The 24319-nt window shown below is 44.7% G+C and overlaps 25 non-coding genes across 25 annotated transcripts; all 25 read left to right on the top strand.

Moving 5' to 3' along the window:
• The first annotated feature begins 56 nt into the window (after nt 1-56).
• Nucleotides 57-130, top strand: trnat-agu (transfer RNA threonine (anticodon AGU)). The gene has a single exon. It is a non-coding gene; the product is annotated as a tRNA-Thr (tRNA).
• Nucleotides 131-290: 160 nt separating this feature from the next.
• Nucleotides 291-364, top strand: trnat-ugu (transfer RNA threonine (anticodon UGU)). Its single transcript has one exon. It is a non-coding gene; the product is annotated as a tRNA-Thr (tRNA).
• A 320-nt stretch (nt 365-684) lies between these two features.
• On the top strand, nt 685-758 carry trnan-guu (transfer RNA asparagine (anticodon GUU)). Its single transcript has one exon. It is a non-coding gene; the product is annotated as a tRNA-Asn (tRNA).
• Nucleotides 759-2064: 1306 nt separating this feature from the next.
• trnat-agu (transfer RNA threonine (anticodon AGU)) lies at nt 2065-2138 on the top strand. The gene has a single exon. It is a non-coding gene; the product is annotated as a tRNA-Thr (tRNA).
• Nucleotides 2139-2695: 557 nt separating this feature from the next.
• On the top strand, nt 2696-2769 carry trnan-guu (transfer RNA asparagine (anticodon GUU)). The gene has a single exon. It is a non-coding gene; the product is annotated as a tRNA-Asn (tRNA).
• A 1306-nt stretch (nt 2770-4075) lies between these two features.
• trnat-agu (transfer RNA threonine (anticodon AGU)) lies at nt 4076-4149 on the top strand. Its single transcript has one exon. It is a non-coding gene; the product is annotated as a tRNA-Thr (tRNA).
• A 160-nt stretch (nt 4150-4309) lies between these two features.
• Nucleotides 4310-4383, top strand: trnat-ugu (transfer RNA threonine (anticodon UGU)). The gene has a single exon. It is a non-coding gene; the product is annotated as a tRNA-Thr (tRNA).
• Nucleotides 4384-4703: 320 nt separating this feature from the next.
• trnan-guu (transfer RNA asparagine (anticodon GUU)) lies at nt 4704-4777 on the top strand. The gene has a single exon. It is a non-coding gene; the product is annotated as a tRNA-Asn (tRNA).
• A 1306-nt stretch (nt 4778-6083) lies between these two features.
• On the top strand, nt 6084-6157 carry trnat-agu (transfer RNA threonine (anticodon AGU)). The gene has a single exon. It is a non-coding gene; the product is annotated as a tRNA-Thr (tRNA).
• A 160-nt stretch (nt 6158-6317) lies between these two features.
• Nucleotides 6318-6391, top strand: trnat-ugu (transfer RNA threonine (anticodon UGU)). The gene has a single exon. It is a non-coding gene; the product is annotated as a tRNA-Thr (tRNA).
• Nucleotides 6392-6711: 320 nt separating this feature from the next.
• Nucleotides 6712-6785, top strand: trnan-guu (transfer RNA asparagine (anticodon GUU)). The gene has a single exon. It is a non-coding gene; the product is annotated as a tRNA-Asn (tRNA).
• Nucleotides 6786-8091: 1306 nt separating this feature from the next.
• On the top strand, nt 8092-8165 carry trnat-agu (transfer RNA threonine (anticodon AGU)). Its single transcript has one exon. It is a non-coding gene; the product is annotated as a tRNA-Thr (tRNA).
• Nucleotides 8166-8543: 378 nt separating this feature from the next.
• Nucleotides 8544-8617, top strand: trnan-guu (transfer RNA asparagine (anticodon GUU)). The gene has a single exon. It is a non-coding gene; the product is annotated as a tRNA-Asn (tRNA).
• Nucleotides 8618-9923: 1306 nt separating this feature from the next.
• trnat-agu (transfer RNA threonine (anticodon AGU)) lies at nt 9924-9997 on the top strand. The gene has a single exon. It is a non-coding gene; the product is annotated as a tRNA-Thr (tRNA).
• A 160-nt stretch (nt 9998-10157) lies between these two features.
• On the top strand, nt 10158-10231 carry trnat-ugu (transfer RNA threonine (anticodon UGU)). Its single transcript has one exon. It is a non-coding gene; the product is annotated as a tRNA-Thr (tRNA).
• A 320-nt stretch (nt 10232-10551) lies between these two features.
• On the top strand, nt 10552-10625 carry trnan-guu (transfer RNA asparagine (anticodon GUU)). Its single transcript has one exon. It is a non-coding gene; the product is annotated as a tRNA-Asn (tRNA).
• An 8646-nt stretch (nt 10626-19271) lies between these two features.
• Nucleotides 19272-19345, top strand: trnat-agu (transfer RNA threonine (anticodon AGU)). Its single transcript has one exon. It is a non-coding gene; the product is annotated as a tRNA-Thr (tRNA).
• Nucleotides 19346-19505: 160 nt separating this feature from the next.
• On the top strand, nt 19506-19579 carry trnat-ugu (transfer RNA threonine (anticodon UGU)). Its single transcript has one exon. It is a non-coding gene; the product is annotated as a tRNA-Thr (tRNA).
• Nucleotides 19580-19899: 320 nt separating this feature from the next.
• On the top strand, nt 19900-19973 carry trnan-guu (transfer RNA asparagine (anticodon GUU)). The gene has a single exon. It is a non-coding gene; the product is annotated as a tRNA-Asn (tRNA).
• A 1306-nt stretch (nt 19974-21279) lies between these two features.
• On the top strand, nt 21280-21353 carry trnat-agu (transfer RNA threonine (anticodon AGU)). The gene has a single exon. It is a non-coding gene; the product is annotated as a tRNA-Thr (tRNA).
• A 160-nt stretch (nt 21354-21513) lies between these two features.
• trnat-ugu (transfer RNA threonine (anticodon UGU)) lies at nt 21514-21587 on the top strand. The gene has a single exon. It is a non-coding gene; the product is annotated as a tRNA-Thr (tRNA).
• Nucleotides 21588-21907: 320 nt separating this feature from the next.
• trnan-guu (transfer RNA asparagine (anticodon GUU)) lies at nt 21908-21981 on the top strand. Its single transcript has one exon. It is a non-coding gene; the product is annotated as a tRNA-Asn (tRNA).
• Nucleotides 21982-23287: 1306 nt separating this feature from the next.
• Nucleotides 23288-23361, top strand: trnat-agu (transfer RNA threonine (anticodon AGU)). The gene has a single exon. It is a non-coding gene; the product is annotated as a tRNA-Thr (tRNA).
• Nucleotides 23362-23521: 160 nt separating this feature from the next.
• On the top strand, nt 23522-23595 carry trnat-ugu (transfer RNA threonine (anticodon UGU)). The gene has a single exon. It is a non-coding gene; the product is annotated as a tRNA-Thr (tRNA).
• A 320-nt stretch (nt 23596-23915) lies between these two features.
• On the top strand, nt 23916-23989 carry trnan-guu (transfer RNA asparagine (anticodon GUU)). Its single transcript has one exon. It is a non-coding gene; the product is annotated as a tRNA-Asn (tRNA).
• Nucleotides 23990-24319: the final 330 nt, after the last annotated feature.

Genomic DNA, 24319 nt, shown 5'->3' with positions numbered 1-24319 from the left:
TGATTCGATTCAGTTACACACTTAATATGAAACATTCTTAAGACAAATCAATTGATGGTGCTGTGGCTTAGTTGGTCAAAGTGCCTGTCTAGTAAACAGGAGATCCTGGGTTCAAATCCCAGCAGTGCCTCTTTTGCATTTCCTTATAGTTGGTGGCAATGTCCTAAGTACCGACAGCAGCTTCGGGCAAAAGGCAATGGAAATACAATGTGGCAACCCACCTCAGACACTTTGGAAGGCTTGATGCAGAGATATTTGCAGCAGTTGCCCCAAACTGTAGACTTCCAATGGGCGCTGTAGCTTAGTTGGAGAAAGCACCTGTCTTGTAAACAGGAGATCCTGGGTTCAACTCCCAGCAGTGCCTTCACACATTCACTTGTCTATAAAAGCTTTCAAATGTTCATACCTGGGAGCAGGTCTTTTATTACTTGTCCCCTAAAAACACCTTTCCTAGACAGGGTCAAACCACCCAATGCAACCCCTTCCACAGTACGTTGAAAAGTGATCCGTTGTTACAAGTAGGTGTGATAGAATTCCACTCAACTGTGGATCAGTCTGATTGGAGGGGACACATTGATTTCATCACAAAAGCTGTTTTTTTTTAAAGAAATCATGTAACCGATGTTGGCCTCAGAGTACACAGCATGTCTCAAGTTGCAAACGACAAGCAGAACTGAAGAGCATGTCTCTGTGGCGCAATCGGCCAGCGCGCTCGGCTGTTAACCGAGAGGTTGGTGGTTCAAGCCCACCCAGGGACGAGTAAAGCAAATGCTGTTGACTTGTGAGACTTTGTGATTATGGTCTGTTGTTCAACTGAAAGCAGTTCTGTTGTTCTCTTCTGCTAAAAGCAACACTTGAAGTCATCTTTAAACCTGTTCCGTTAAGTATTGTGTAACACTCTGGACTTTGAATACAGTGATCCCACTTCACAGAGCAGTGTGGCGTTCCATTGGGCATGGTGTTGTTTCAGTAATGATTGCCCTGTAGCTTCCTTTTTTTCAATACCGAAATCAATGCTTTCAAAACACTTTGGGTTAGCGTTAGTTTTGGAACATTTTTTTTGCAGCTTAACAACTGTCTTACAACTACTTCTCACTGAGTGCAATGGGCTTTTAATGATGAGTGCTACAAACTCTTTAGGCAGCAATCTAAGTGTAACAACATTTGTATGGCTTGTGCTGACCAGAAGGTAAAGAGAAAACTTAGGATCGCAGGCTGTTTGAGGAGGATTGGATGACTCCCTGACACCTTAGTTGTTCAAGGGCTTACCCGTGCCTGGAGGACCACAGACCCAATGGCATGCCATGAACATACTGCTTCAAAACCAGGTCCCACCGAGAACCACTGCAGAGCTTCCAGAGAGAGCAGTGAAACAATTTCTTACATGGCAGCACCATGTGTGGACATTAAAGTGCAGGGATTTGGAAAGAGATGGCATGAAGAAATACCGTTGCCACAGAGGATAATATGAGAAAGCAACCTTTGCCAGCTGGCTTAAACATGTGGTCAGTTAAAAGAACAAAGCACTGGCCAGTCCAAGAACACTTTGTCAATTGCTTGACCAGAGCAATGCACAGTTGCACAAAGCTAGGGTCTCCAGGCTGGTCAGAGGCCAGAAATACCCTTGAATGTGTCTGAACATAGAGAATCACTGCTGCAGCCGTACTTCTAGCACTGCATATTCTTGTCCACCTGACATGCAACAACTTGCTAAATAGACATTCCCTGTATCATGGTACAGACAACAGTTGCAAGGAAAAGCACAACTCTGTCAGATATAGAATAGCAAACAATTGTAAGACACAAAATATGTTTATACTTGCGGGATGGCTCAGGGTTATTGTGGCACTTTTCTATCTGTTCCAAAATTGGACCAACAAACATGAATGCTGAGGGGCTGTGAAAACTGGGTGATCAAATGACTTGTGAGAGATTGTCATCTTGGTCTGCTAGCCAACCTTCAACACTGGCATCTTTCCAGCACAGGAGAGTAAAGATGGTAACAAGCTGATTCGATTCAGTTACACACTTAATATGAAACATTCTCAAGACAAATCAATTGATGGCGCTGTGGCTTAGTTGGTCAAAGTGCCTGTCTAGTAAACAGGAGATCCTGGGTTCAAATCCCAGCAGTGCCTCTTTTGCATTTCCTTATAGTTGGTGGCAATGTCCTAAGTACCGACAGCAGCTTCGGGCAAAAGGCAATGGAAATACAATGTGGCAACCCACCTCAGACACTTTGGAAGGCTTGATGCAGAGATATTTGCAGCAGTTGCCCCAAACTGTAGACTTCAAATGGGCGCTGTAGCTTAGTTGGAGAAAGCACCTGTCTTGTAAACAGTTGAACACTGCAGGTTCAACTCCCAGCAGTGCCTTCACACATTCACTTGTCTATAAAAGCTTTCAAATGTTCATACCTGGGAGCAGGTCTTTTATTACTTGTCCCCTAAAAACACCTTTCCTAGACAGGGTCAAACCACCCAATGCAACCCCTTCCACAGTACGTTGAAAAGTGATCCGTTGTTACAAGTAGGTGTGATAGAATTCCACTCAACTGTGGATCAGTCTGATTGGAGGGGACACATTGATTTCATCACAAAAGCTGTTTTTTTTTAAAGAAATCATGTAACCGATGTTGGCCTCAGAGTACACAGCATGTCTCAAGTTGCAAACGACAACCAGAACTGAAGAGCATGTCTCTGTGGCGCAATCGGCCAGCGCGCTCGGCTGTTAACCGAGAGGGTGGTGGTTCAAGCCCACCCAGGGACGAGTAAAGCAAATGCTGTTGACTTGTGAGACTTTGTGATTATGGTCTGTTGTTCAACTGAAAGCAGTTCTGTTGTTCTCTTCCGCTAAAAGCAACACTTGAAGTCATCTTTAAACCTGTTCCGTTAAGTATTGTGTAACACTCTGGACTTTGAATACAGTGATCCCACTTCACAGAGCAGTGTGGCGTTCCATTGGGCATGGTGTTGTTTCAGTAATGATTGCCCTGTAGCTTCCTTTTTTTCAATACCGAAATCAATGCTTTCAAAACACTTTGGGTTAGCGTTAGTTTTGGAACATTTTTTTTGCAGCTTAACAACTGTCTTACAACTACTTCTCACTGAGTGCAATGGGCTTTTAATGATGAGTGCTACAAACTCTTTAGGCAGCAATCTAAGTGTAACAACATTTGTATGGCTTGTGCTGACCAGAAGGTAAAGAGAAAACTTAGGATCGCAGGCTGTTTGAGGAGGATTGGATGACTCCCTGACACCTTAGTTGTTCAAGGGCTTACCCGTGCCTGGAGGACCACAGACCCAATGGCATGCCATGAACATACTGCTTCAAAACCAGGTCCCACCGAGAACCACTGCAGAGCTTCCAGAGAGAGCAGTGAAACAATTTCTTACATGGCAGCACCATGTGTGGACATTAAAGTGCAGGGATTTGGAAAGAGATGGCATGAAGAAATACCGTTGCCACAGAGGATAATATGAGAAAGCAACCTTTGCCAGCTGGCTTAAACATGTGGTCAGTTAAAAGAACAAAGCACTGGCCAGTCCAAGAACACTTTGTCAATTGCTTGACCAGAGCAATGCACAGTTGCACAAAGCTAGGGTCTCCAGGCTGGTCAGAGGCCAGAAATACCCTTGAATGTGTCTGAACATAGAGAATCACTGCTGCAGCTGTACTTCTAGCACTGCATATTCTTGTCCACCTGACATGCAACAACTTGCTAAATAGACATTCCCTGTATCATGGTACAGACAACAGTTGCAAGGAAAAGCACAACTCTGTCAGATATAGAATAGCAAACAATTGTAAGACACAAAATATGTTTATACTTGCGGGATGGCTCAGGGTTATTGTGGCACTTTTCTATCTGTTCCAAAATTGGACCAACAAACATGAATGCTGAGGGGCTGTGAAAACTGGGTGATCAAATGACTTGTGAGAGATTGTCATCTTGGTCTGCTAGCCAACCTTCAACACTGGCATCTTTCCAGCACAGGAGAGTAAAGATGGTAACAAGCTGATTCGATTCAGTTACACACTTAATATGAAACATTCTTAAGACAAATCAATTGATGGCGCTGTGGCTTAGTTGGTCAAAGTGCCTGTCTAGTAAACAGGAGATCCTGGGTTCAAATCCCAGCAGTGCCTCTTTTGCATTTCCTTATAGTTGGTGGCAATGTCCTAAGTACCGACAGCAGCTTCGGGCAAAAGGCAATGGAAATACAATGTGGCAACCCACCTCAGACACTTTGGAAGGCTTGATGCAGAGATATTTGCAGCAGTTGCCCCAAACTGTAGACTTCCAATGGGCGCTGTAGCTTAGTTGGAGAAAGCACCTGTCTTGTAAACAGGAGATCCTGGGTTCAACTCCCAGCAGTGCCTTCACACATTCACTTGTCTATAAAAGCTTTCAAATGTTCATACCTGGGAGCAGGTCTTTTATTACTTCTCCCCTAAAAACACCTTTCCTAGACAGGGTCAAACCACCCAACGCAACCCCTTCCACAGTACGTTGAAAAGTGATCCGTTGTTACAAGTAGGTGTGATAGAATTCCACTCAACTGTGGATCAGTCTGATTGGAGGGGACACATTGATTTCATCACAAAAGCTGTTTTTCTTTAAAGAAATCATGTAACCGATGTTGGCCTCAGAGTACACAGCATGTCTCAAGTTGCAAACGACAAGCAGAACTGAAGAGCATGTCTCTGTGGCGCAATCGGCCAGCGCGCTCGGCTGTTAACCGAGAGATTGGTGGTTCAAGCCCACCCAGGGACGAGTAAAGCAAATGCTGTTGACTTGTGAGACTTTGTGATTATGGTCTGTTGTTCAACTGAAAGCAGTTCTGTTGTTCTCTTCTGCTAAAAGCAACACTTGAAGTCATCTTTAAACCTGTTCCGTTAAGTATTGTGTAACACTCTGGACTTTGAATACAGTGATCCCACTTCACAGAGCAGTGTGGCGTTCCATTGGGCATGGTGTTGTTTCAGTAATGATTGCCCTGTAGCTTCCTTTTTTTCAATACCGAAATCAATGCTTTCAAAACACTTTGGGTTAGCGTTAGTTTTGGAACATTTTTTTTGCAGCTTAACAACTGTCTTACAACTACTTCTCACTGAGTGCAATGGGCTTTTAATGATGAGTGCTACAAACTCTTTAGGCAGCAATCTAAGTGTAACAACATTTGTATGGCTTGTGCTGACCAGAAGGTAAAGAGAAAACTTAGGATCGCAGGCTGTTTGAGGAGGATTGGATGACTCCCTGACACCTTAGTTGTTCAAGGGCTTACCCGTGCCTGGAGGACCACAGACCCAATGGCATGCCATGAACATACTGCTTCAAAACCAGGTCCCACCGAGAACCACTGCAGAGCTTCCAGAGAGAGCAGTGAAACAATTTCTTACATGGCAGCACCATGTGTGGACATTAAAGTGCAGGGATTTGGAAAGAGATGGCATGAAGAAATACCGTTGCCACAGAGGATAATATGAGAAAGCAACCTTTGCCAGCTGGCTTAAACATGTGGTCAGTTAAAAGAACAAAGCACTGGCCAGTCCAAGAACACTTTGTCAATTGCTTGACCAGAGCAATGCACAGTTGCACAAAGCTAGGGTCTCCAGGCTGGTCAGAGGCCAGAAATACCCTTGAATGTGTCTGAACATAGAGAATCACTGCTGCAGCTGTACTTCTAGCACTGCATATTCTTGTCCACCTGACATGCAACAACTTGCTAAATAGACATTCCCTGTATCATGGTACAGACAACAGTTGCAAGGAAAAGCACAACTCTGTCAGATATAGAATAGCAAACAATTGTAAGACACAAAATATGTTTATACTTGCGGGATGGCTCAGGGTTATTGTGGCACTTTTCTATCTGTTCCAAAATTGGACCAACAAACATGAATGCTGAGGGGCTGTGAAAACTGGGTGATCAAATGACTTGTGAGAGATTGTCATCTTGGTCTGCTAGCCAACCTTCAACACTGGCATCTTTCCAGCACAGGGGAGTAAAGATGTTAACAAGCTGATTCGATTCAGTTACACACTTAATATGAAACATTCTCAAAGCAAATCAATTGATGGCGCTGTGGCTTAGTTGGTCAAAGTGCCTGTCTAGTAAACAGGAGATCCTGGGTTCAAATCCCAGCAGTGCCTCTTTTGCATTTCCTTATAGTTGGTGGCAATGTCCTAAGTACCGACAGCAGCTTCGGGCAAAAGGCAATGGAAATACAATGTGGCAACCCACCTCAGACACTTTGGAAGGCTTGATGCAGAGATATTTGCAGCAGTTGCCCCAAACTGTAGACTTCCAATGGGCGCTGTAGCTTAGTTGGAGAAAGCACCTGTCTTGTAAACAGGAGATCCTGGGTTCAACTCCCAGCAGTGCCTTCACACATTCACTTGTCTATAAAAGCTTTCAAATGTTCATACCTGGGAGCAGGTCTTTTATTACTTGTCCCCTAAAAACACCTTTCCTAGACAGGGTCAAACCACCCAACGCAACCCCTTCCACAGTACGTTGAAAAGTGATCCGTTGTTACAAGTAGGTGTGATAGAATTCCACTCAACTGTGGATCAGTCTGATTGGAGGGGACACATTGATTTCATCACAAAAGCTGTTTTTCTTTAAAGAAATCATGTAACCGATGTTGGCCTCAGAGTACACAGCATGTCTCAAGTTGCAAACGACAAGCAGAACTAAAGAGCATGTCTCTGTGGCGCAATCGGCCAGCGCGCTCGGCTGTTAACCGAGAGATTGGTGGTTCAAGCCCACCCAGGGACGAGTAAAGCAAATGCTGTTGACTTGTGAGACTTTGTGATTATGGTCTGTTGTTCAACTGAAAGCAGTTCTGTTGTTCTCTTCTGCTAAAAGCAACACTTGAAGTCATCTTTAAACCTGTTCCGTTAAGTATTGTGTAACACTCTGGACTTTGAATACAGTGATCCCACTTCACAGAGCAGTGTGGCGTTCCATTGGGCATGGTGTTGTTTCAGTAATGATTGCCCTGTAGCTTCCTTTTTTTCAATACCGAAATCAATGCTTTCAAAACACTTTGGGTTAGCGTTAGTTTTGGAACATTTTTTTTGCAGCTTAACAACTGTCTTACAACTACTTCTCACTGAGTGCAATGGGCTTTTAATGATGAGTGCTACAAACTCTTTAGGCAGCAATCTAAGTGTAACAACATTTGTATGGCTTGTGCTGACCAGAAGGTAAAGAGAAAACTTAGGATCGCAGGCTGTTTGAGGAGGATTGGATGACTCCCTGACACCTTAGTTGTTCAAGGGCTTACCCGTGCCTGGAGGACCACAGACCCAATGGCATGCCATGAACATACTGCTTCAAAACCAGGTCCCACCGAGAACCACTGCAGAGCTTCCAGAGAGAGCAGTGAAACAATTTCTTACATGGCAGCACCATGTGTGGACATTAAAGTGCAGGGATTTGGAAAGAGATGGCATGAAGAAATACCGTTGCCACAGAGGATAATATAAGAAAGCAACCTTTGCCAGCTGGCTTAAACATGTGGTCAGTTAAAAGAACAAAGCACTGGCCAGTCCAAGAACACTTTGTCAATTGCTTGACCAGAGCAATGCACAGTTGCACAAAGCTAGGGTCTCCAGGCTGGTCAGAGGCCAGAAATACCCTTGAATGTGTCTGAACATAGAGAATCACTGCTGCAGCTGTACTTCTAGCACTGCATATTCTTGTCCACCTGACATGCAACAACTTGCTAAATAGACATTCCCTGTATCATGGTACAGACAACAGTTGCAAGGAAAAGCACAACTCTGTCAGATATAGAATAGCAAACAATTGTAAGACACAAAATATGTTTATACTTGCGGGATGGCTCAGGGTTATTGTGGCACTTTTCTATCTGTTCCAAAATTGGACCAACAAACATGAATGCTGAGGGGCTGTGAAAACTGGGTGATCAAATGACTTGTGAGAGATTGTCATCTTGGTCTGCTAGCCAACCTTCAACACTGGCATCTTTCCAGCACAGGGGAGTAAAGATGTTAACAAGCTGATTCGATTCAGTTACACACTTAATATGAAACATTCTCAAAGCAAATCAATTGATGGCGCTGTGGCTTAGTTGGTCAAAGTGCCTGTCTAGTAAACAGGAGATCCTGGGTTCAAATCCCAGCAGTGCCTCTTTTGCATTTCCTTATAGTTGGTGGCAATGTCCTAAGTTCAACTCCCAGCAGTGCCTTCACACATTCACTTGTCTATAAAAGCTTTCAAATGTTCATACCTGGGAGCAGGTCTTTTATTACTTGTCCCCTAAAAACACCTTTCCTAGACAGGGTCAAACCACCCAACGCAACCCCTTCCACAGTACGTTGAAAAGTGATCCGTTGTTACAAGTAGGTGTGATAGAATTCCACTCAACTGTGGATCAGTCTGATTGGAGGGGACACATTGATTTCATCACAAAAGCTGTTTTTCTTTAAAGAAATCATGTAACCGATGTTGGCCTCAGAGTACACAGCATGTCTCAAGTTGCAAACGACAACCAGAACTGAAGAGCATGTCTCTGTGGCGCAATCGGCCAGCGCGCTCGGCTGTTAACCGAGAGGTTGGTGGTTCAAGCCCACCCAGGGACGAGTAAAGCAAATGCTGTTGACTTGTGAGACTTTGTGATTATGGTCTGTTGTTCAACTGAAAGCAGTTCTGTTGTTCTCTTCTGCTAAAAGCAACACTTGAAGTCATCTTTAAACCTGTTCCGTTAAGTATTGTGTAACACTCTGGACTTTGAATACAGTGATCCCACTTCACAGAGCAGTGTGGCGTTCCATTGGGCATGGTGTTGTTTCAGTAATGATTGCCCTGTAGCTTCCTTTTTTTCAATACCGAAATCAATGCTTTCAAAACACTTTGGGTTAGCGTTAGTTTTGGAACATTTTTTTTGCAGCTTAACAACTGTCTTACAACTACTTCTCACTGAGTGCAATGGGCTTTTAATGATGAGTGCTACAAACTCTTTAGGCAGCAATCTAAGTGTAACAACATTTGTATGGCTTGTGCTGACCAGAAGGTAAAGAGAAAACTTAGGATCGCAGGCTGTTTGAGGAGGATTGGATGACTCCCTGACACCTTAGTTGTTCAAGGGCTTACCCGTGCCTGGAGGACCACAGACCCAATGGCATGCCATGAACATACTGCTTCAAAACCAGGTCCCACCGAGAACCACTGCAGAGCTTCCAGAGAGAGCAGTGAAACAATTTCTTACATGGCAGCACCATGTGTGGACATTAAAGTGCAGGGATTTGGAAAGAGATGGCATGAAGAAATACCGTTGCCACAGAGGATAATATAAGAAAGCAACCTTTGCCAGCTGGCTTAAACATGTGGTCAGTTAAAAGAACAAAGCACTGGCCAGTCCAAGAACACTTTGTCAATTGCTTGACCAGAGCAATGCACAGTTGCACAAAGCTAGGGTCTCCAGGCTGGTCAGAGGCCAGAAATACCCTTGAATGTGTCTGAACATAGAGAATCACTGCTGCAGCTGTACTTCTAGCACTGCATATTCTTGTCCACCTGACATGCAACAACTTGCTAAATAGACATTCCCTGTATCATGGTACAGACAACAGTTGCAAGGAAAAGCACAACTCTGTCAGATATAGAATAGCAAACAATTGTAAGACACAAAATATGTTTATACTTGCGGGATGGCTCAGGGTTATTGTGGCACTTTTCTATCTGTTCCAAAATTGGACCAACAAACATGAATGCTGAGGGGCTGTGAAAACTGGGTGATCAAATGACTTGTGAGAGATTGTCATCTTGGTCTGCTAGCCAACCTTCAACACTGGCATCTTTCCAGCACAGGGGAGTAAAGATGTTAACAAGCTGATTCGATTCAGTTACACACTTAATATGAAACATTCTCAAAGCAAATCAATTGATGGCGCTGTGGCTTAGTTGGTCAAAGTGCCTGTCTAGTAAACAGGAGATCCTGGGTTCAAATCCCAGCAGTGCCTCTTTTGCATTTCCTTATAGTTGGTGGCAATGTCCTAAGTACCGACAGCAGCTTCGGGCAAAAGGCAATGGAAATACAATGTGGCAACCCACCTCAGACACTTTGGAAGGCTTGATGCAGAGATATTTGCAGCAGTTGCCCCAAACTGTAGACTTCCAATGGGCGCTGTAGCTTAGTTGGAGAAAGCACCTGTCTTGTAAACAGGAGATCCTGGGTTCAACTCCCAGCAGTGCCTTCACACATTCACTTGTCTATAAAAGCTTTCAAATGTTCATACCTGGGAGCAGGTCTTTTATTACTTGTCCCCTAAAAACACCTTTCCTAGACAGGGTCAAACCACCCAACGCAACCCCTTCCACAGTACGTTGAAAAGTGATCCGTTGTTACAAGTAGGTGTGATAGAATTCCACTCAACTGTGGATCAGTCTGATTGGAGGGGACACATTGATTTCATCACAAAAGCTGTTTTTCTTTAAAGAAATCATGTAACCGATGTTGGCCTCAGAGTACACAGCATGTCTCAAGTTGCAAACGACAACCAGAACTGAAGAGCATGTCTCTGTGGCGCAATCGGCCAGCGCGCTCGGCTGTTAACCGAGAGGTTGGTGGTTCAAGCCCACCCAGGGACGAGTAAAGCAAATGCTGTTGACTTGTGAGACTTTGTGATTATGGTCTGTTGTTCAACTGAAAGCAGTTCTGTTGTTCTCTTCTGCTAAAAGCAACACTTGAAGTCATCTTTAAACCTGTTCCGTTAAGTATTGTGTAACACTCTGGACTTTGAATACAGTGATCCCACTTCACAGAGCAGTGTGGCGTTCCATTGGGCATGGTGTTGTTTCAGTAATGATTGCCCTGTAGCTTCCTTTTTTTCAATACCGAAATCAATGCTTTCAAAACACTTTGGGTTAGCGTTAGTTTTGGAACATTTTTTTTGCAGCTTAACAACTGTCTTACAACTACTTCTCACTGAGTGCAATGGGCTTTTAATGATGAGTGCTACAAACTCTTTAGGCAGCAATCTAAGTGTAACAACATTTGTATGGCTTGTGCTGACCAGAAGGTAAAGAGAAAACTTAGGATCGCAGGCTGTTTGAGGAGGATTGGATGACTCCCTGACACCTTAGTTGTTCAAGGGCTTACCCGTGCCTGGAGGACCACAGACCCAATGGCATGCCATGAACATACTGCTTCAAAACCAGGTCCCACCGAGAACCACTGCAGAGCTTCCAGAGAGAGCAGTGAAACAATTTCTTACATGGCAGCACCATGTGTGGACATTAAAGTGCAGGGATTTGGAAAGAGATGGCATGAAGAAATACCGTTGCCACAGAGGATAATATGAGAAAGCAACCTTTGCCAGCTGGCTTAAACATGTGGTCAGTTAAAAGAACAAAGCACTGGCCAGTCCAAGAACACTTTGTCAATTGCTTGACCAGAGCAATGCACAGTTGCACAAAGCTAGGGTCTCCAGGCTGGTCAGAGGCCAGAAATACCCTTGAATGTGTCTGAACATAGAGAATCACTGCTGCAGCTGTACTTCTAGCACTGCATATTCTTGTCCACCTGACATGCAACAACTTGCTAAATAGACATTCCCTGTATCATGGTACAGACAACAGTTGCAAGGAAAAGCACAACTCTGTCAGATATAGAATAGCAAACAATTGTGTTGGGGTTGTATCAAGTCAACTTTGGTTATATTCTTTAATAATTATACTTAATTATTAATAATATAAATAAAATATCATTAAACTATGTTTAATCTCGTTTTGGGGCACCAACCTGTAATCAGGTAAATATAACCAAAATATCACTCAAATCAGTCTCAAATTAGTTATTTAATTACTAATATTATTAATAATGAATAACTATATTTAATAAATTGAAGGCGTGAAATCCGTACACAAAGCCTTCGCACCCAGCTTATATCACAATGCAAATACACCAGTAACCACAAACAACTGCTCTCTTAAAATTATAACAGAATTTATTTAAACAAAGCAACATCAATCCAAAATCAATTAACTTAATTAAACAAATAACTATTATAAACTAATCTAAGCAACAAACATTATCAAGCAAAGGCTTGTGGATGAGGTGTGAATGTAGGTGTGTGTGTGTGTGTGTGTGTGTGTGTGTGTGTGTGAGAGAGAGAGAGAGAGAGAAAGAGGGAAGAAGAATGGGGGGGGGATGGCTTCGTACCCACGTGGTCGTTCACGATGGCGCAAACCTAACAAAGACCTGGGTGCGTGCACGTGTGGATGAAAGGGAGAGAGAAGGGGGGGGGAAGATTACTTCGTCCCACGTGGTCGCCCTTCCGATGGCACACACCTAACAAAGGCCTAAATGTGGCCTTAAGGTCTAGAAGAGACCGAGTTCGGCCCTACACAATCTGTGTCTCTGAGGCGTCTGGATAGCCGCGAGTGTATAGATCTCTGTGCGTAATGGCGCGGTGGTGGAGTTGGTCTCCAGATGTACGTTTACACGGGAATATGTGTGTATGTGTGTGCGTAGAAGGGGAAATAAAAGAGAATAAAAGAGAAATGCGTGCCTGAAGAGGCCGGATCACAGTCCGACTCCCGCGCCACAACTCGGAGTAATTCCCTTCATTCACAGAAACAAACCAATAGCCGAATTCAGGTTAATACAGCTTACACTGGCCTTTCTGATCAGAAGAGTAATACCCGGTTATAACGCTGTTACGCTAAACACATATAGGACGCAGCGGTCCGAAACAACAAGAGTTTTAAACAGTTAAAACTCAGGACGCAGGTCCAACAAAGATAAAAATTACAGTTTCTGCTTTGATCAACAATTGTTAAAAACACTCTCTAAAGCTAATTCTGCCCAGACCTAATTAAGCCTCACTTGTGAATCGCTTTGTCCGCGATTGGTGAAAGGAAAAGAGTCCGGCGATGGAGCAGATCTTCTGTCCGTCCTGGTGCAGAGGCGTCTGATGGCGGCGAGGGTCCCTTACGGCGAGAGCGGCTTCGTTGGTTCTCCGTCGAGTGGAAAGATGTCCTTTGATGTCCTTTCGTTGCAGGACGGAATAAGACCGTTATCTTTCTGATAATCTGTTATAGTCTGACACTCTCCGAGAAACTGAGATGCGTTCACTGGACAATCCGAGCTCGGAATTTAGAACACTGCCGGCCGCGGATTACCTGCGCGCCAAAACTTAAAACAAAGGAAGATTGTTGCAGGAAACAGGAGATCTTCTTGGGTCTCCGAGCACCGAAGGTCAGCGCGTGAAAGAGAGCGAGCAATGGAAGTCTTGGAGTTTTGTAGCCTGGCCTGCTCCATGGGGGTCTACCTCAGGTCCCCTCCAATGAGGAGAGAGAGGTTCCGGTCCCCCCTTTACTTCACACGTAGGTGTGAAGTACCGCAGGGGATTCTGGGATTAAGAGTCCTTTTAGGCCTCTTTGTGATCTCAGTGAATAACTCAAATGAGGCTTTTACAGAGGTGCAGGCCCAAGTCCATTGCTTGACTGTTCTAAGCCTGCGTGGCCCAACATCCCCCCTTTGTCCTGAAGAATGGGATTGCGGGTCGCGGTCTTTAGGGCAAATAGGGCCAACAGTCCATGCGTGAGGAGACAAATTTTCAAATAGTTAATGAGCCAAAAGTCCATACATTTTGAGAGGCATTCGGTCTGGGCAGACACTGAGGCAAAGTCTGGGCAGACTGTCTAACTATGTCTAAAGCTAGGCATAAAACATAACCAGGCATTAGCAAAGCTTCGCTACTCAGGGCACATTCTTTAACAAAACAAATGAAACAAACAGACAAGAGGAGGGGAGAAAGAGAAGAGTATAAGGTGTAGATTTGTGGGCTAACTCCTAGCCTGGGCAGGAGTAAGCCTGTGGGAAGGTGTTTGTGGCATGTAGGTGTGTAAATGTACATGTACATTATGTGTCTCCCTACCTATGTCAAAACACAAAACAGGGACTAGGAAACATTCATGTCGGTAGAGTGACATTGTTGTGTTTCTAGAATGGAGGCTACACCCCCACTCCTATGTGGAGTCAGAATCAGGTTCTCTGTAAGCGAGGGAGTCCTTAGGGAGCTCGTAGGAACTCCGATTATACCTACCCTTCTGTCTCAGACTACGGCCATCCCGAGAGTTCCGTTCAGATCTGGTAGCGATCAGTTCTCCAGGCTGGAACCTACTCTGTGGTTGAGTCCCACCTTCACCCCCCTGGCTCTGTTCTCTATTCTGCCGGTGATATGGTCTCTTATTCTTAGCACAAGGCAACTTGTTGCCCTCACGTGACACGTGACGTAAGCGTGTCTGCCAAACCGCCTGTGCGAATCTCTTGATCTCTTTCATACTAAGCTGATGTGTACGACTATGCAGGGTGACATCTGAACGCACGCAGCCATGCAGATTGTGCATGAAGATGGACTTGAAAGTTGGGTTCTCTTCCAGACCTGGAGCCTTACGTCCCTGGAAATATGCAGATCTTAGTCGCCAGTAATAATCTTTGGGGGCCTCGTGCTTCTGGTGCAAGACACTGAAAGCACTAAGAAGGGCAGATGCAGGGTCAATGTAGGTGGAGTATTCCTGGCGCAAAGCATTGCAGAGCGCAGAGTACTGGTATCTGATCTCAGGCTGAAGGGTAGTCGTGAAGTTACGGACACTCTTGGAAGTTGTCTTCCAGATCAGCCTGAGTTTTTCTCTTGTGGATGCATCAGGTACCTCACTGAGACACAGGTTAATCTCTCTGAGGTAATCATCGATGCAGAGGTCTGAGTTATCTGGATCAAACCGCTCTACATCCTGTGCCATAGATTCAATGAGCCTTATGCGCATTCTTTGATCTCTGGGTAGAAGGGAGCCATCCCAGTCATCTGAGGTTTGGATATTCCTCAGCTGTGAATCCTGCAATGGGAACCTACAGGTAGCAGGAGGGGGCCTGGTGTTATCTCTGCCTCTGGGGGCTGAGAAGTCACCCCCCTTCCTATGTGGTGATTCAAACCTGTGAAGGTGTGAAAGGGTGTCACAGTTGTCAGAGAACTGGGGCGTTTCCCCAAGGAGCGGGGCTCCACAGTCAAAATCAGGGAAAACTAGACTTATTTCCTCAGTCATTGGGTTATCCTGGCTGCTCGGTTCTTTACTGAGCTTTTTCAGCAGGGTTGTTTGATCTCTTAAGGGGCTTGGTCCAGGATCAGAGTCATATCCTGACGATATGTCTTGCTCCATGCTTACCTGTGCTCCCTGAATTAATTCAAACATGTCCAACACTTTCTGCTTGGCAGTTTGTAAGTGCTGACTAACAGATTTGTTTCCTTTCTGCAAGGATCGGACCTTTGGTGGGATTGTCCCCATGAAATCACGGACACTCCTAGCCGTAGTCTTCCAGATCCGTTTCAGTTTTTCATGTGAGGACGCATGAGGCAGGTCAAGGAGACAATGGTCAACTGCTCTAAGGTAGTCGTTGATACTTGAATCTGGGCTATCTGGGTCAAAACGCTTCAGATCTTTGGCCTGAGGTTCTATCTGCCTGGTTCGCAGGCCCTGACCCGAAGGCTGGCAAGGGTCGTCCGATTCGTCTGACGAATCGTAAGCCCTGTGGTTGTCACGGTAGTAGGGTTGTAACCGTGGCGGGGTTTGTGTTCGGCTCAGACGTGGCCGTCTATCGTGGGACAGGTAGCGTTCGGTGCCCAATTGGGCCTGTGTCTCCTCCCTGTCTCTAGGGGGAGTAAAGCCTCTCCTCCTGCGGGGTGAGGGCTCTCTTCGCTCAAAGCGTATTGCAGAACGCGGGGGCCCTTCATCTTTAATCATCCAGCTCTTTACCGGGTGGTCTGAGGACGTGGGCGCTTTTGTGCCTGGGTCGACCCGGCGGTGCCTTCCCCTCTCCTCCAGATCCTGCAACATGTCTGTCTCCCTCCTCCAGGGGCTTGGTTCAGTCTCCCATCCTTCGTCTGAGGTTTCCTCAGCTGATCTGGGGGCTGCAGTACTTATCTGCCTATCCTGAAATCTGGGTACCGTGTCACTTTGTTTCTTCTGTTCGGCCAGTTTGCTGCTTTCATGCAGTGTTTTATTCTCCTCCTGCAGGGCCTTGCAATTTTCCTGCAAGGTCTTTAGTTTATCCTGCATTCTTTCGAAGTCGTCCCGCAGGATCTGTCCTTCTTCTAGTACCCGGGCTAGCTGTTCCCGGTGTATCTCATTCTGCACATTTGATTTGCGCTGATAAAGGAGGAGAATTTCGCCTAGAACATCTGAAACTGTACGTGTTGGCTTCCCGGTTGCTTGATTTGCATATTCAACCAAGCCCTTTAGTTTCTTTTCACATGTGCTGAGGGTGTAGGAGTTCAGGCTGTCGAGCTGCTCTATAGGGAGGTGGATAAGATTAGCAACTATGTCTTGAAGGGGTGGATCGGCTGATCCATAGTGAGCTTTGGACCATAGTTGATGTATGTCTTCTGCATACATTCTGTCTTTATTAGGGGTGAGCCTGGCTCTGTGGTTGACAAGATCAACTAGCTCTTCTAACTTCTTATCACTAATGCTAATTGACTAGCTATATAGGTTGGCACTCTCCTCTGAGGAGAGGTTCGTCAGACCGGCAGCAGTTTCTTGCAGTGCTGCGTCGTCTGATCCAAAAGGAGTCTCAGCCCCCGACTCACCTAGGGTCTTGGTACACAAGAGCAAATCTTATCTAAGTTTCCCAACTGATCACTGCAGTCTATCCTGGAAGATAGGAGAGGGGATTCACACCTCAAGTCCTCAAAGGAAGGGAGGAACTCACACCTCTCAGACAGCTGGCTATGCAACAATGATGAGGTTACACTCTCATCTGGCCAAATGGCTCTCAAACAACAAGGAGCACCACAATCCTTTAGTCGAATACTTCAGGATCAAAATCTAGATTAATGCAACAAATCAAGTTCCTTGATAAAGTCACACTAGCTGCATCATTATGTCCAATTGTTGTATGGACCCAAAGGGGACAACAGTTACGGCTTTAACCATTAACTAACAACATAAAACACAACTAAGCCACAGCTTGATGTCTGCTTTGCTTAAACCACAAAAAAATTAAAGAAAATATAATTTTCTTCCGAAGGATCCTTTTTAGGATTTTAAGTTTGGATTACTGTGCATTAACAGTGCAATAAAGCTGGTTTATTGAAGGCCTCACACGGGCCGCACCATTTGTTGGGGTTGTATCAAGTCAACTTTGGTTATATTCTTTAATAATTATACTTAATTATTAATAATATAAATAAAATATCATTAAACTATGTTTAATCTCGTTTTGGGGCACCAACCTGTAATCAGGTAAATATAACCAAAATATCACTCAAATCAGTCTCAAATTAGTTATTTAATTACTAATATTATTAATAATGAATAACTATATTTAATAAATTGAAGGCGTGAAATCCGTACACAAAGCCTTCGCACCCAGCTTATATCACAATGCAAATACACCAGTAACCACAAACAACTGCTCTCTTAAAATTATAACAGAATTTATTTAAACAAAGCAACATCAATCCAAAATCAATTAACTTAATTAAACAAATAACTATTATAAACTAATCTAAGCAACAAACATTATCAAGCAAAGGCTTGTGGATGAGGTGTGAATGTAGGTGTGTGTGTGTGTGTGTGTGTGTGTGTGTGTGTGAGAGAGAGAGAGAGAGAGAAAGAGGGAAGAAGAAAGGGGGGGGGATGGCTTCGTACCCACGTGGTCGTTCACGATGGCGCAAACCTAACAAAGACTTGGGTGCGTGCACGTGTGGATGAAAGGGAGAGAGAAGGGGGGGGGAAGATTACTTCGTCCCACGTGGTCGCCCTTCCGATGGCACACACCTAACAAAGGCCTAAATGTGGCCTTAAGGTCTAGAAGAGACCGAGTTCGGCCCTACACAATCTGTGTCTCTGAGGCGTCTGGATAGCCGCGAGTGTATAGATCTCTGTGCGTAATGGCGCGGTGGTGGAGTTGGTCTCCAGATGTACGTTTACACGGGAATATGTGTGTATGTGTGTGCGTAGAAGGGGAAATAAAAGAGAATAAAAGAGAAATGCGTGCCTGAAGAGGCCGGATCACAGTCCGACTCCCGCGCCACAACTCGGAGTAATTCCCTTCATTCACAGAAACAAACCAATAGCCGAATTCAGGTTAATACAGCTTACACTGGCCTTTCTGATCAGAAGAGTAATACCCGGTTATAACGCTGTTACGCTAAACACATATAGGACGCAGCGGTCCGAAACAACAAGAGTTTTAAACAGTTAAAACTCAGGACGCAGGTCCAACAAAGATAAAAATTACAGTTTCTGCTTTGATCAACAATTGTTAAAAACACTCTCTAAAGCTAATTCTGCCCAGACCTAATTAAGCCTCACTTGTGAATCGCTTTGTCCGCGATTGGTGAAAGGAAAAGAGTCCGGCGATGGAGCAGATCTTCTGTCCGTCCTGGTGCAGAGGCGTCTGATGGCGGCGAGGGTCCCTTACGGCGAGAGCGGCTTCGTTGGTTCTCCGTCGAGTGGAAAGATGTCCTTTGATGTCCTTTCGTTGCAGGACGGAATAAGACCGTTATCTTTCTGATAATCTGTTATAGTCTGACACTCTCCGAGAAACTGAGATGCGTTCACTGGACAATCCGAGCTCGGAATTTAGAACACTGCCGGCCGCGGATTACCTGCGCGCCAAAACTTAAAACAAAGGAAGATTGTTGCAGGAAACAGGAGATCTTCTTGGGTCTCCGAGCACCGAAGGTCAGCGCGTGAAAGAGAGCGAGCAATGGAAGTCTTGGAGTTTTGTAGCCTGGCCTGCTCCATGGGGGTCTACCTCAGGTCCCCTCCAATGAGGAGAGAGAGGTTCCGGTCCCCCCTTTACTTCACACGTAGGTGTGAAGTACCGCAGGGGATTCTGGGATTAAGAGTCCTTTTAGGCCTCTTTGTGATCTCAGTGAATAACTCAAATGAGGCTTTTACAGAGGTGCAGGCCCAAGTCCATTGCTTGACTGTTCTAAGCCTGCGTGGCCCAACAATTGTAAGACACAAAATATGTTTATACTTGCGGGATGGCTCAGGGTTATTGTGGCACTTTTCTATCTGTTCCAAAATTGGACCAACAAACATGAATGCTGAGGGGCTGTGAAAACTGGGTGATCAAATGACTTGTGAGAGATTGTCATCTTGGTCTGCTAGCCAACCTTCAACACTGGCATCTTTCCAGCACAGGAGAGTAAAGATGGTAACAAGCTGATTCGATTCAGTTACACACTTAATATGAAACATTCTTAAGACAAATCAATTGATGGTGCTGTGGCTTAGTTGGTCAAAGTGCCTGTCTAGTAAACAGGAGATCCTGGGTTCAAATCCCAGCAGTGCCTCTTTTGCATTTCCTTATAGTTGGTGGCAATGTCCTAAGTACCGACAGCAGCTTCGGGCAAAAGGCAATGGAAATACAATGTGGCAACCCACCTCAGACACTTTGGAAGGCTTGATGCAGAGATATTTGCAGCAGTTGCCCCAAACTGTAGACTTCCAATGGGCGCTGTAGCTTAGTTGGAGAAAGCACCTGTCTTGTAAACAGGAGATCCTGGGTTCAACTCCCAGCAGTGCCTTCACACATTCACTTGTCTATAAAAGCTTTCAAATGTTCATACCTGGGAGCAGGTCTTTTATTACTTCTCCCCTAAAAACACCTTTCCTAGACAGGGTCAAACCACCCAACGCAACCCCTTCCACAGTACGTTGAAAAGTGATCCGTTGTTACAAGTAGGTGTGATAGAATTCCACTCAACTGTGGATCAGTCTGATTGGAGGGGACACATTGATTTCATCACAAAAGCTGTTTTTCTTTAAAGAAATCATGTAACCGATGTTGGCCTCAGAGTACACAGCATGTCTCAAGTTGCAAACGACAAGCAGAACTGAAGAGCATGTCTCTGTGGCGCAATCAGCCAGCGCGCTCGGCTGTTAACCGAGAGGTTGGTGGTTCAAGCCCACCCAGGGACGAGTAAAGCAAATGCTGTTGACTTGTGAGACTTTGTGATTATGGTCTGTTGTTCAACTGAAAGCAGTTCTGTTGTTCTCTTCTGCTAAAAGCAACACTTGAAGTCATCTTTAAACCTGTTCCGTTAAGTATTGTGTAACACTCTGGACTTTGAATACAGTGATCCCACTTCACAGAGCAGTGTGGCGTTCCATTGGGCATGGTGTTGTTTCAGTAATGATTGCCCTGTAGCTTCCTTTTTTTCAATACCGAAATCAATGCTTTCAAAACACTTTGGGTTAGCGTTAGTTTTGGAACATTTTTTTTGCAGCTTAACAACTGTCTTACAACTACTTCTCACTGAGTGCAATGGGCTTTTAATGATGAGTGCTACAAACTCTTTAGGCAGCAATCTAAGTGTAACAACATTTGTATGGCTTGTGCTGACCAGAAGGTAAAGAGAAAACTTAGGATCGCAGGCTGTTTGAGGAGGATTGGATGACTCCCTGACACCTTAGTTGTTCAAGGGCTTACCCGTGCCTGGAGGACCACAGACCCAATGGCATGCCATGAACATACTGCTTCAAAACCAGGTCCCACCGAGAACCACTGCAGAGCTTCCAGAGAGAGCAGTGAAACAATTTCTTACATGGCAGCACCATGTGTGGACATTAAAGTGCAGGGATTTGGAAAGAGATGGCATGAAGAAATACCGTTGCCACAGAGGATAATATGAGAAAGCAACCTTTGCCAGCTGGCTTAAACATGTGGTCAGTTAAAAGAACAAAGCACTGGCCAGTCCAAGAACACTTTGTCAATTGCTTGACCAGAGCAATGCACAGTTGCACAAAGCTAGGGTCTCCAGGCTGGTCAGAGGCCAGAAATACCCTTGAATGTGTCTGAACATAGAGAATCACTGCTGCAGCTGTACTTCTAGCACTGCATATTCTTGTCCACCTGACATGCAACAACTTGCTAAATAGACATTCCCTGTATCATGGTACAGACAACAGTTGCAAGGAAAAGCACAACTCTGTCAGATATAGAATAGCAAACAATTGTAAGACACAAAATATGTTTATACTTGCGGGATGGCTCAGGGTTATTGTGGCACTTTTCTATCTGTTCCAAAATTGGACCAACAAACATGAATGCTGAGGGGCTGTGAAAACTGGGTGATCAAATGACTTGTGAGAGATTGTCATCTTGGTCTGCTAGCCAACCTTCAACACTGGCATCTTTCCAGCACAGGAGAGTAAAGATGGTAACAAGCTGATTCGATTCAGTTACACACTTAATATGAAACATTCTTAAGACAAAACAATTGATGGTGCTGTGGCTTAGTTGGTCAAAGTGCCTGTCTAGTAAACAGGAGATCCTGGGTTCAAATCCCAGCAGTTCCTCTTTTGCATTTCCTTATAGTTGGTGGCAATGTCCTAAGTACCGACAGCAGCTTCGGGCAAAAGGCAATGGAAATACAATGTGGCAACCCACCTCAGACACTTTGGAAGGCTTGATGCAGAGATATTTGCAGCAGTTGCCCCAAACTGTAGACTTCCAATGGGCGCTGTAGCTTAGTTGGAGAAAGCACCTGTCTTGTAAACAGGAGATCCTGGGTTCAACTCCCAGCAGTGCCTTCACACATTCACTTGTCTATAAAAGCTTTCAAATGTTCATACCTGGGAGCAGGTCTTTTATTACTTCTCCCCTAAAAACACCTTTCCTAGACAGGGTCAAACCACCCAACGCAACCCCTTCCACAGTACGTTGAAAAGTGATCCGTTGTTACAAGTAGGTGTGATAGAATTCCACTCAACTGTGGATCAGTCTGATTGGAGGGGACACATTGATTTCATCACAAAAGCTGTTTTTCTTTAAAGAAATCATGTAACCGATGTTGGCCTCAGAGTACACAGCATGTCTCAAGTTGCAAACGACAAGCAGAACTGAAGAGCATGTCTCTGTGGCGCAATCGGCCAGCGCGCTCGGCTGTTAACCGAGAGGTTGGTGGTTCAAGCCCACCCAGGGGCGAGTAAAGCAAATGCTGTTGACTTGTGAGACTTTGTGATTATGGTCTGTTGTTCAACTGAAAGCAGTTCTGTTGTTCTCTTCTGCTAAAAGCAACACTTGAAGTCATCTTTAAACCTGTTCCGTTAAGTATTGTGTAACACTCTGGACTTTGAATACAGTGATCCCACTTCACAGAGCAGTGTGGCGTTCCATTGGGCATGGTGTTGTTTCAGTAATGATTGCCCTGTAGCTTCCTTTTTTTCAATACCGAAATCAATGCTTTCAAAACACTTTGGGTTAGCGTTAGTTTTGGAACATTTTTTTTGCAGCTTAACAACTGTCTTACAACTACTTCTCACTGAGTGCAATGGGCTTTTAATGATGAGTGCTACAAACTCTTTAGGCAGCAATCTAAGTGTAACAACATTTGTATGGCTTGTGCTGACCAGAAGGTAAAGAGAAAACTTAGGATCGCAGGCTGTTTGAGGAGGATTGGATGACTCCCTGACACCTTAGTTGTTCAAGGGCTTACCCGTGCCTGGAGGACCACAGACCCAATGGCATGCCATGAACATACTGCTTCAAAACCAGGTCCCACCGAGAACCACTGCAGAGCTTCCAGAGAGAGCAGTGAAACAATTTCTTACATGGCAGCACCATGTGTGGACATTAAAGTGCAGGGATTTGGAAAGAGATGGCATGAAGAAATACCGTTGCCACAGAGGATAATATGAGAAAGCAACCTTTGCCAGCTGGCTTAAACATGTGGTCAGTTAAAAGAACAAAGCACTGGCCAGTCCAAGAACACTTTGTCAATTGCTTGACCAGAGCAATGCACAGTTGCACAAAGCTAGGGTCTCCAGGCTGGTCAGAGGCCAGAAATACCCTTGAATGTGTCTGAACATAGAGAATCACTGCTGCAGCTGTACTTCTAGCACTGCATATTCTTGTCCACCTGACATGCAACAACTTGCTAAATAGACATTCCCTGTATCATGGTACAGACAACAGTTGCAAGGAAAAGCACAACTCTGTCAGATATAGAATAGCAAACAATTGTAAGACACAAAATATGTTTATACTTGCGGGATGGCTCAGGGTTATTGTGGCACTTTTCTATCTGTTCCAAAATTGGACCAACAAACATGAATGCTGAGGGGCTGTGAAAACTGGGTGATCAAATGACTTGTGAGAGATTGTCATCTTGGTCTGCTAGCCAACCTTCAACACTGGCATCTTTCCAGCACAGGAGAGTAAAGATGGTAACAAGCTGATTCGATTCAGTTACACACTTAATATGAAACATTCTTAAGACAAATCAATTGATGGTGCTGTGGCTTAGTTGGTCAAAGTGCCTGTCTAGTAAACAGGAGATCCTGGGTTCAAATCCCAGCAGTTCCTCTTTTGCATTTCCTTATAGTTGGTGGCAATGTCCTAAGTACCGACAGCAGCTTCGGGCAAAAGGCAATGGAAATACAATGTGGCAACCCACCTCAGACACTTTGGAAGGCTTGATGCAGAGATATTTGCAGCAGTTGCCCCAAACTGTAGACTTCCAATGGGCGCTGTAGCTTAGTTGGAGAAAGCACCTGTCTTGTAAACAGGAGATCCTGGGTTCAACTCCCAGCAGTGCCTTCACACATTCACTTGTCTATAAAAGCTTTCAAATGTTCATACCTGGGAGCAGGTCTTTTATTACTTCTCCCCTAAAAACACCTTTCCTAGACAGGGTCAAACCACCCAACGCAACCCCTTCCACAGTACGTTGAAAAGTGATCCGTTGTTACAAGTAGGTGTGATAGAATTCCACTCAACTGTGGATCAGTCTGATTGGAGGGGACACATTGATTTCATCACAAAAGCTGTTTTTCTTTAAAGAAATCATGTAACCGATGTTGGCCTCAGAGTACACAGCATGTCTCAAGTTGCAAACGACAAGCAGAACTGAAGAGCATGTCTCTGTGGCGCAATCGGCCAGCGTGCTCGGCTGTTAACCGAGAGGTTGGTGGTTCAAGCCCACCCAGGGGCGAGTAAAGCAAATGCTGTTGACTTGTGAGACTTTGTGATTATGGTCTGTTGTTCAACTGAAAGCAGTTCTGTTGTTCTCTTCTGCTAAAAGCAACACTTGAAGTCATCTTTAAACCTGTTCCGTTAAGTATTGTGTAACACTCTGGACTTTGAATACAGTGATCCCACTTCACAGAGCAGTGTGGCGTTCCATTGGGCATGGTGTTGTTTCAGTAATGATTGCCCTGTAGCTTCCTTTTTTTCAATACCGAAATCAATGCTTTCAAAACACTTTGGGTTAGCGTTAGTTTTGGAACATTTTTTTTGCAGCTTAACAACTGTCTTACAACTA

This window comes from Labrus bergylta, chromosome 23 (genome assembly GCF_963930695.1).
Source record: "Labrus bergylta chromosome 23, fLabBer1.1, whole genome shotgun sequence".
Classification (NCBI taxonomy): Eukaryota; Metazoa; Chordata; class Actinopteri; order Labriformes; family Labridae; genus Labrus; species Labrus bergylta.
Note: the sequence above shows the minus strand (reverse complement) of the source record. Positions and strands in the feature narration are given on the sequence as shown.